The sequence below is a fragment of the Myotis myotis genome, unplaced genomic scaffold, assembly GCF_014108235.1.
Source record: "Myotis myotis isolate mMyoMyo1 unplaced genomic scaffold, mMyoMyo1.p scaffold_m19_p_1, whole genome shotgun sequence".
NCBI classification, from domain to species: Eukaryota; Metazoa; Chordata; class Mammalia; order Chiroptera; family Vespertilionidae; genus Myotis; species Myotis myotis.
This window is the reverse complement of record NW_023416313.1, coordinates 105,448,711-105,457,314: the sequence shown is the minus strand read 5'-3', so window position 1 is coordinate 105,457,314 and position 8,604 is coordinate 105,448,711. Positions and strand designations below refer to the sequence as shown.

Sequence of the window (8,604 nt, the reverse complement as noted above, 5' to 3'; positions counted from 1 at the left end):
ATACTTAAATTCGTATTTTCTGAGCCATAGAATTGTGATAGTAACTCTTGACTCTTCCAAACAAGAAGAGGAAATTAGTACTCTTACATTTCCTTCTTTCTTTCTTTCTTTCTTTTTTTTTTTTAAATATATTTTATTGATTTTTTACAGAGAGGAAGGGAGAGAGATAGAGAGTTAGAAACATCGATGAGAGAGAAACATCAATCAGCTGCCTCCTGCACATCTCCCACTGGGGATATGCCCGCAACCAAGGTACATGCCCTTGACCGGAATCGAACCTGGGACCCTTCAGTCCGCAGGCCGACGCCCTATCCACTGAGCCAAACCGGTTTCGGCCATTTCCTTCTTTCTTGTTTCCCTCTCTGCTTTTCCCAGTTGTGCCAACTTTAGCCTACTTTTCCATAATTGTTACAGGTTCAAAGTTGATGTGGCCAATGCTTCAAAAGGCCAAAACTCAAAATGTCAGCATGTGAAATAAGGGAAGATTTATTGATTGAGTAGGTGCCAACCAAGAAGATGGGAGTCCCAGTGGTGTCTCAAATCTACTTTAAGATAGTGCTGAGTTCAGGCTTCTTTTATGTCAAGGCAAGGAAAATGGGAAGGACTGTTTTTGTAAAACTCAAGCTGCCAGCAGAATTCTTCTAATGATTAGCATGTCTATAAGCAAGACTAAGCAAGAGCCATTTTTTTTTTTTTTTTACTAGCATTTCACTGTATGGCTATATACAATTTGTTCATTCTTTCTCATATCAATGGACATCTGAACATTTCTATTTTTGTATATCATAAATAATAAAGTTATTATAAACATTTCTGTTTGTTTTCTTTTCTAAACATAAAGCTTTTAAAATACTTTTAAAATATCTGGGATTGAAATTGCTGACCCACAGAGTAGGTATACACTCATGTTTGTAAGAAATTTCTAGGTCTTTTTTCAAGTGCTTAAATCATTATACATTCCCACCAGCAAAATTCTGGTTACTCCACATCCTCACCAACATTGGGTTTTGCCAGTCTTTTTTATTTTATTTTATCAGTTCTGTTGTGTGTATAGTAATATCTTATAGTTTTAATTTGTATTTATTTAATTATTAATGATGTTGAACATCTTTTTTAAAAAATAAATTTTTATTGATTTCAGAGAGGAAGGGAGAGAGAGAAACATTAGCTTTAAGAGAGAATAATTGATTGGCTTCCTCCTGCACTTCCCGTACTGGGGAATGAGCCTGCAACCTGAGCATGTGCCCTGACTGGGAATCAAACCATGACCTCCTAGTTCATAGGTGGATGCTCAACCACTGACCCACATCAGCTGGGTGTGATGTTAAACATCTTTCCATGAGCTCCGTATCCATTCGCATATCTTTTGTGGACTATCTGTTTAAATCAATATGCTATTTAATTTCTTCTAAAATTATTTAAGTCCCCATTTTATTGCCTGACTTAAAATATCATTGTTTTATCCTTAAATTTAAAAATAAATGTAGGATTACCAATTTCAAGATTATGAGTAGAGGGAATAATCTTATCATATATGTGAAACTTCTCATTATTTTTGGTCTTTTGAAGAGACTGCAGGTCTCACTTTTTGTTGCCGAAACTGCTGTACTCCCTTTAACCACGGTGGTAATCTGGAAACAAATGCCCCACAACTTCACTTTTGGAAATGTTTTTAGACTTTTGAAAAGGCTTTTCTTAATTAGAAAAATATAATTATGAGTTCTTTAAGAAAAAAACTTCTATCAACAGTAAATGAGCTACTGCTGAATCTAAAAAGAGTTACTTGTACCAGTAAGTTTTCTTATACCAATAATTTTTCTCATATCAATGTATGTTAATTCCCATGAATTTTTCAAATACAATGCCAATGGAATACTTCTGTAGAGTTGTTAGGCATGGTATATTTTTTAAAAACACACACCTGCTTATCCTACTTTAAAATATAATATGTGCATTTTTCTCTTCCTCCTCTTTCTTTCTTTTGTAATAATAATACTATAGTATTAGCAGCAGTATTAATACCACTACTAATAATCGAAACTGTGAGTGATTAATTGCTCAGCTTGTGAGAGATAATGTGCTACATGCTTAAAATATTATTTTATTATATAAATAAGATAGACATTAATTATCTTTGATTTCATAAATGAGACCCCTGGAAGAAGGGCAAGTTGTTATTTGTCGGAAGGACTGGAACTGAGACATGATGGAATTAGAACCTAAACTTCACATTTACTGCCTCCCATTAACTGTGATGTGCTGCTTTTCAGATCACAGACTCAAGAACTTGGGAATATGATATGATTAGTTGTACTATTGTACTTGTATAAGTCACTCTAATGGGTATCAGGAATGTTTCACTGAGCATTTTTTTTTTTTTGGAGAGATGGACATTTTATTGGAAACCTTACTCTTCAGGCAGAACACAATGTCTTCAACCAAGGCTCTCATGTGCCTTAACAGAGAAAACTGAACTTTTGGGATTAGGGTCAACGAGAGAGACCGCTTGGAGGGAGAGTGCTGGGGTCCTCTCAAGAATGCTTTTCGGCCAGCTTAGCAGCTTTTGCCACAGCTTCTTCAATGGGTCCCACCATATAGAAGGCCTGTTCTGGGAGATGGTCATATTCACCTGCCAAAATCTGTTGGAATCCTTTGATGGTCTCCTTCAGGGGTACAACTTTCCCATATGACCTGTAAAGACCTCAGCAACCTGGAATGGCTGAGACAAGAAACGCTGTATTTTCCGTGCATGGGACACAGTCAACTTGTCTTCCTCAGAAAGTTCATCCATACCCAGAATGGCAACGATATCCTGGAGGGATTTGTAGTCCTGTAGGATCTTTTGCACCCCACGGGCAACATCATAATGCTCATTGCCAACAATGTTGGGATCCATGATGTGAGAGGTGGAGTCTAGAGGATCCACAGCTGGGTAGATGCCCAGTTTAGCAATAGCACAGGGCAACACTGTGGTAGCATCCAAATGGGCAAAGGCAGTGGCAGAGGCAGGGGAAGTCAAGTCATCTGCAGGCATGTAGATAGCCTGTACAGAAGTGATAGATCCCTTCTTGGTAGTGGTGATTCTTTCCTGCATGGTACCCATATCAGTAGCCAGGGTAGGCTGGTAGCCTACAGCAGAAGGAATTCTGCCCAATAAAGCAGACACCTCTGAGCCAGCCTGGGTGAAGTAAAGATGTTATCGATAAACAGCAGTTCATCTTGACCTTCTTGGTCTCTGAAGTATTCAGCCATAGTTAGTCCAGTCAGAGCTACCCAGGCACGAGAACCAGGTGGTTCATTCATTTGACCATACACCAGTGCTACCTTGGAGGTAGCATCTTCTAAGTTGATAACACCAGACTCAATCATTTCACGGTATAAGTCATTGCCCTCTCGTGTTCTCTCACCAACACCAGCAAACACAGAATAACCACCATGGGCTTTGGCAACGTTGTTGATTAACTCCATGATCAGTACAGTCTTGCCAACTCCTACACCACCAAAGAACCCAATTTTGCCACCCTTGGCATAGGGAGCCAGGAGATCCACAACCTTGATACCAGTAACCAAAATTTCCTGCTCAACACTCATCTCAATGAACTCAGAAGCCTCAGCCTGAATAGCAGCAAATTGTTTGGTTTTGATGGGGCCTCTCTCATCAATATGTTCTCCAATGACATTCATAATTCTGCCCAAGGTCTAAGGACCAATGGGAATTCTGATTGGTGCACCAGAATCCAGGACTTTCTGGCCTCTAACCAAGCCTTCTGTACCATCCATGGCAATGGTCCTTACAGTGCTCTCACCCAGATGCTGGGTCACCTCCAACACCAGCCTGGTCTCCCTGCCTTGTACTTCCAGGGCATTTAGGATGGGCAGCAGTCCCTCGTAGAACTGGATGTCCACCACCGCACTGATGATGGCCACGATCCACCCGGTGGCAGCACCTGGCTTAGGCGCCGGAGACGTTTGGGCGGCATAGTCTCTGGCAGGCTGAAGCACTGCTGGGGTGGCCCGCAGTAAGAGCTGGGCTTGGGGTAATGGCGCTGAGGGGCTGAGTCTTTGCAAGGCCCCGGAGGCCGAGACTGTGGCCACACGACCCACAAGACCCAACATGGCAGAGTCCGGGTGGAGACTGAACCTCATTGAGCATTTTATAGGAGTGTTCTTATTTGGTTTGTCTTTGGGCATCAGAATCTTAACTCATTTGTTAATTGAAGTCCACCTGGTCTAGGCATGTGGTTATAATGATATCTGGAAGAAATATTTAGTTCAAATATATAAATATAGCAAATAGATTGCCTAAGAGTAAGAACACTATACAGCAAATGAAATATACAATGGTACAGAGCACCTACTATGTGCTTGGTGTTCTGTTAGAGAAAGCTGAATAAGTGATGAATCCGTGCCCAAGAGCTTATAGTCTAACTAGAGACCCGGTGCACGAAATTCGTGCATTGTGGGGGGGGGGGGTTGTCCCTCAGCCCGACCTGCACCCTCTCCAATTTGGGAGCCCTCAGGGTATGTCCTACTGTTGGCTTGGGCCTGCTCCCCGTGGTTCTCTGCTCTCTACAGGGCCTGCCTGCTCCACACCACAGTGATGGGCAAGCAGGCCTGCTGGGTGCTGCCAGCGGCCCCGCTTGCCTGCTTGCACTGGTGCACTTCCCTGCTGGGCTCACATTGCCAGGGTGACACTGCCAGGATCCTGCCCCAGCCGCTATGGGCACCACCATAGTTTGTCACAGAGTGACGGTTAATTTGCATATTACTCTTTTATTAGATAGGATAAGGATTACTAAGATGTAACATGTAAACAGAAGATTTCTTTATAACATAGCTAATGCTATGACAGATGCATACAATAGACTATCCTATATAATAAAAGCCTAGGTGGTGTCACATTCTCACGCGATGCCATCGTGTGACACTGTCGCACAACGTCATCACAAAATGGCTGCCACAAACTGGCCATTACAAGATGGTTGCCACAAGATGGCTGGAAAGGGGGGGGAGTATGGGTGATCAGGCTGGCAGGTGAGGGCAGTTGGGGGTTAACAGGTGGGCAGGGTAGAGCAGCTGGGGGAAACTAGGCCAGCAGGGGAGGGCAGTTGCAGGTGATCAGGCAGGCAGGGGAGCAGTTAGGGGGTGATCAAGTTAGCAGGCAGAAGCAGTTAGGAGCAACCAGTCCCAGATTGTGAGAGGTTTGTCCGACTGCTGGCTTAGGCCTGATCCCACAGCGATCAGGACTAATCCGGCAGTGGGACATCCCCCGAGGGGTCCCAGATTGGAGAGGGTGCAGGCTGGGCTGAGGACATCTCCCCCATGCACGAATTTCATGCACCGTGCCTCTATTATATTATATACTAGAGGCCTGGTGCATAAAAATTTGTGCACTCGGGAGGAGGGGGGCTCCCTCAGCCTGGCTTGTGCCCTCTCCCAGTCTGGGACCCCTCGGGAGAAAACAACCTGCTGGCTTAGGCCTGCTCCTGGGTGGCAGAGGGCAGGCCCAATCCCTAGGTGCAGCCCCTGGTCGGGCTCAGAGAAGGGCCAATTGGGGAGTTGGGGCACCACCCCCTGTCATGCACAGAGCAGGGCGGATTGGGAGGTTGCGATGCCACCCTCAGTCACGCTCAGGGTAGGGCGGATTGGGGGGTTGGGGCACCGCCCCCTGTCACACTCAAGGCAGGGTCGATGGGGAGGTTGCGGCGCCACCCCCTGTCATGCACAGAGCAGGGCCCATCAGGGGGGTTAGGGCTCCATACCCTGTCATGCACAGAGCAGGGCCAATCAGGGGGTTGGGGCACTGCCCCCTGTCATGCACAGAGCAGGGCCCATCAGGGGGGTTGGGGCTCCATACGCTGTCATGCACAGAGCAGGGTCAATCAGGGGGTTGAGGAGCTCCCCCCTGTCACTCACAGAGTAGGGCCAATAGGGGAGTTGGGGCATGGCCTCTGTCACCCACAGAGCAGGGCTGATCAGGGGGTTGGGGCGCCACCACTCTCACACTCAGGGCAGGGCCGATGGGGAGGTTATGACTCTACCCCATCACACACAGAGCAGGGCCCGTGGGGGGGGGGGGGGGTTGGGGTGCCGCACCTTGTCACACACAGAGCAGGGCCGATCAGAGGGTTTGGGAACTGCCCCCTGTCATGCTGATCCTGGTGCCGGGAGGCCTCTTGCCTCCGCTGATCCCGGTGCTGGGAGGCATATTACCCTTTTACTATATAGGATAGAGGCCTGTTGCATGGGTGGGGCTGGCTGGTTTGCCCTGGAGGGTGTCCTGGATCAGGGTGGGGGTCCCCACTGGTGTGCCTGGCCAGCCTGGGTGAGGGGATGATGGCTGTTTGCAGCTGGTCACACACCCTTCAGGGTGGGGGTCCCCAATGGGGTGCCTGGCCAGTCTGGGTGAGGGGCTGAGGGCTGTTTTCAGGCTGACTGAAGCTCCCAACTGCTCCTTTTTTTCTTTTCTTTTCTTTTTTATTCTGGGCCAGCTTTAGCTCTGGCTCCAGCTCTGAGGCCTCTGCTGCTGAAAGAAGGTATCTGGTTTGTTTGCGTTCTATAATCGAAACTCTGTATCAACTCCAGCTCTGAGATCCCGGGCTCGCTGAAAGCTGGTTTCTGGGGTTTTGTTTAGCTTCTATATTTGTTACAATGTTTGAAACTGCAAGCTCAGAGGCCGGCAAGGCACCCGGGGAACGTTGGAGTCCTCCGTTACTGAAGCAAGCAAGCCTCATGTTAGTTTCAAGCTGCCTGGTTGCCGGCCGCCATCTTGGCTGGCAGTTAATTTGTATATCTCGCTGATTAGCCAATGGGAAGTGTAGCGGTTGTACGACAATTACCATGTTTCTCTTTTATTAGATAGGATAATATATACTATATATATCCCATATGCTTGGTGTTTCAGAGAGTATCTGTTAGTCTCAACTTGCTAAGGCCTGGGTGAAATTTGTTGCTAGGATTTCCAGAGGGAAATGTTCACTGATTTTGATTTTACATTTTATGATCTGCTTGCCTAACCTCATTTGGCAATGGAATGGCTAATGCTAATTTGAGAGACTGCTCTTTTAAATCACTTTGCAAAATTTGAAATTTTTAAGTACTGAATCTTAAATATTAAACTTGTATCTTAAGAGAAAGAACATAAAATCCTGATTCTATTTCTCCACAGCTTTCAGGCTCTGCCCTTACAGAAGGATGACTGTTTTGTTTGCTCTAGGCTGCTGAGAAACTCATATCCTGACATGAGAAAAAAAAACTAAGGCAGAATGAACCTGGGGAGTATGGGGCATAGGAAATATGAAATACTTGGATTTGTTACTAGATTTTATTGGAATAAAGGGCCATGAAACATCCTTATTGTATCTGAAAATGGGAAGCTAACAATCTTCATGTTGCTTGTGGTTTATTTAGGGTACTTGGGAATTTACTGTTATAATTTAAAGGGATGGAAAATGTAAGGATGGTGATATTGAATGGTTATTTTTGGAGCATTGGGCAACTTACAGCATGAAAAAGACAAACTCAGGTTTCAAAATATCTGGCTCAGGGAGCAAAGGGAAAGACAATAAATATGTAACTCTTTTTTCAGGAATTCCCTTCTGAAGATAGTTGGTGCACTGAGATTGCTGGAAATAAATAGCAGAAATTGATTTTCAAGAAGTACATTTTACATCAGGCTGTGGAACATACATATGCATGGGATGTGTGTATTCGTCTGTGTCAACAGCAATAAAATTTCTAGAAACAATACCAACCTTTATAATATTCCATTCACTGTGATATTTCCTCCTTAATTCTATTCAAAAATTTCCAGAAACAATACTGTGATGTTGTGATTTATAAGATATTTGGTCTTCATCCACAATTCTTGGATCATAGCACCCTAAATTCATGGAATTTCCTGTGTTGTGAAAGGATTTTGGAAAACACCTGAGGAGAGGAGCTCCTTGCTGGAGAACTGGACCGTGTGTTAAAGGTTTGGACATTTTAGTCCTATCCCTTGAACTCTGGGGAGAAGAGAAGGGCTTAATGTTGAATCAATCCCCAATGGTCAGTGATTTAATCAATAATGTCTATGTATTGAAGTCTCCAAAAAACCAATATGATGGGGTTCAGAGAGCTTCCTGCAAGGTGAATACATAGTGCTTCAGGGAAACTCGTGCACTAGGAGAGTGCATAGAACTCCACCCCTTCCCACATACCTTGCCCTATGCATCTCCTCCATCTGGCTGTTCCTTAGTTATATACCCTTATGCAATAAACCAGAGATCTAGTAAGTAATATGTTTCTATGAGTTCTGAGAATTTCTTTGAGTTCTGGGAGCTGTTCTAGCAAATTAATTGAACATAAAAAGGAGGATGTAGGGATCTCTGATTTATAGCTAGTTGTTCAGAAGTGCAGTTGACAAACCTGGGTTTACAGTTGGCATTCTGAGTTAGAGAGGGTGGTTGGAACCTCCAACCTGGGGCCAAATCAGTCAGAAGTACAGGTAACCTCTGCTTGCATCTGGCATCTGAAGTGTGTATGTGTGTATGTGTTTGGCGGTATGGGGGGAGTGGTGGTGGTGGTGGTGGTGGTGGTGGTGGTGGTTGCAGTCTTATAGGA

General features: G+C 44.8%; 1 pseudogene; it reads right to left on the bottom strand.

The window, feature by feature from the left end:
- Window positions 1-2,492: 2,492 nt before the first annotated feature.
- LOC118674664 lies at window positions 2,493-4,134 on the bottom strand (annotated as a pseudogene).
- Between the last annotated feature and the right edge of the window lie 4,470 nt (window positions 4,135-8,604).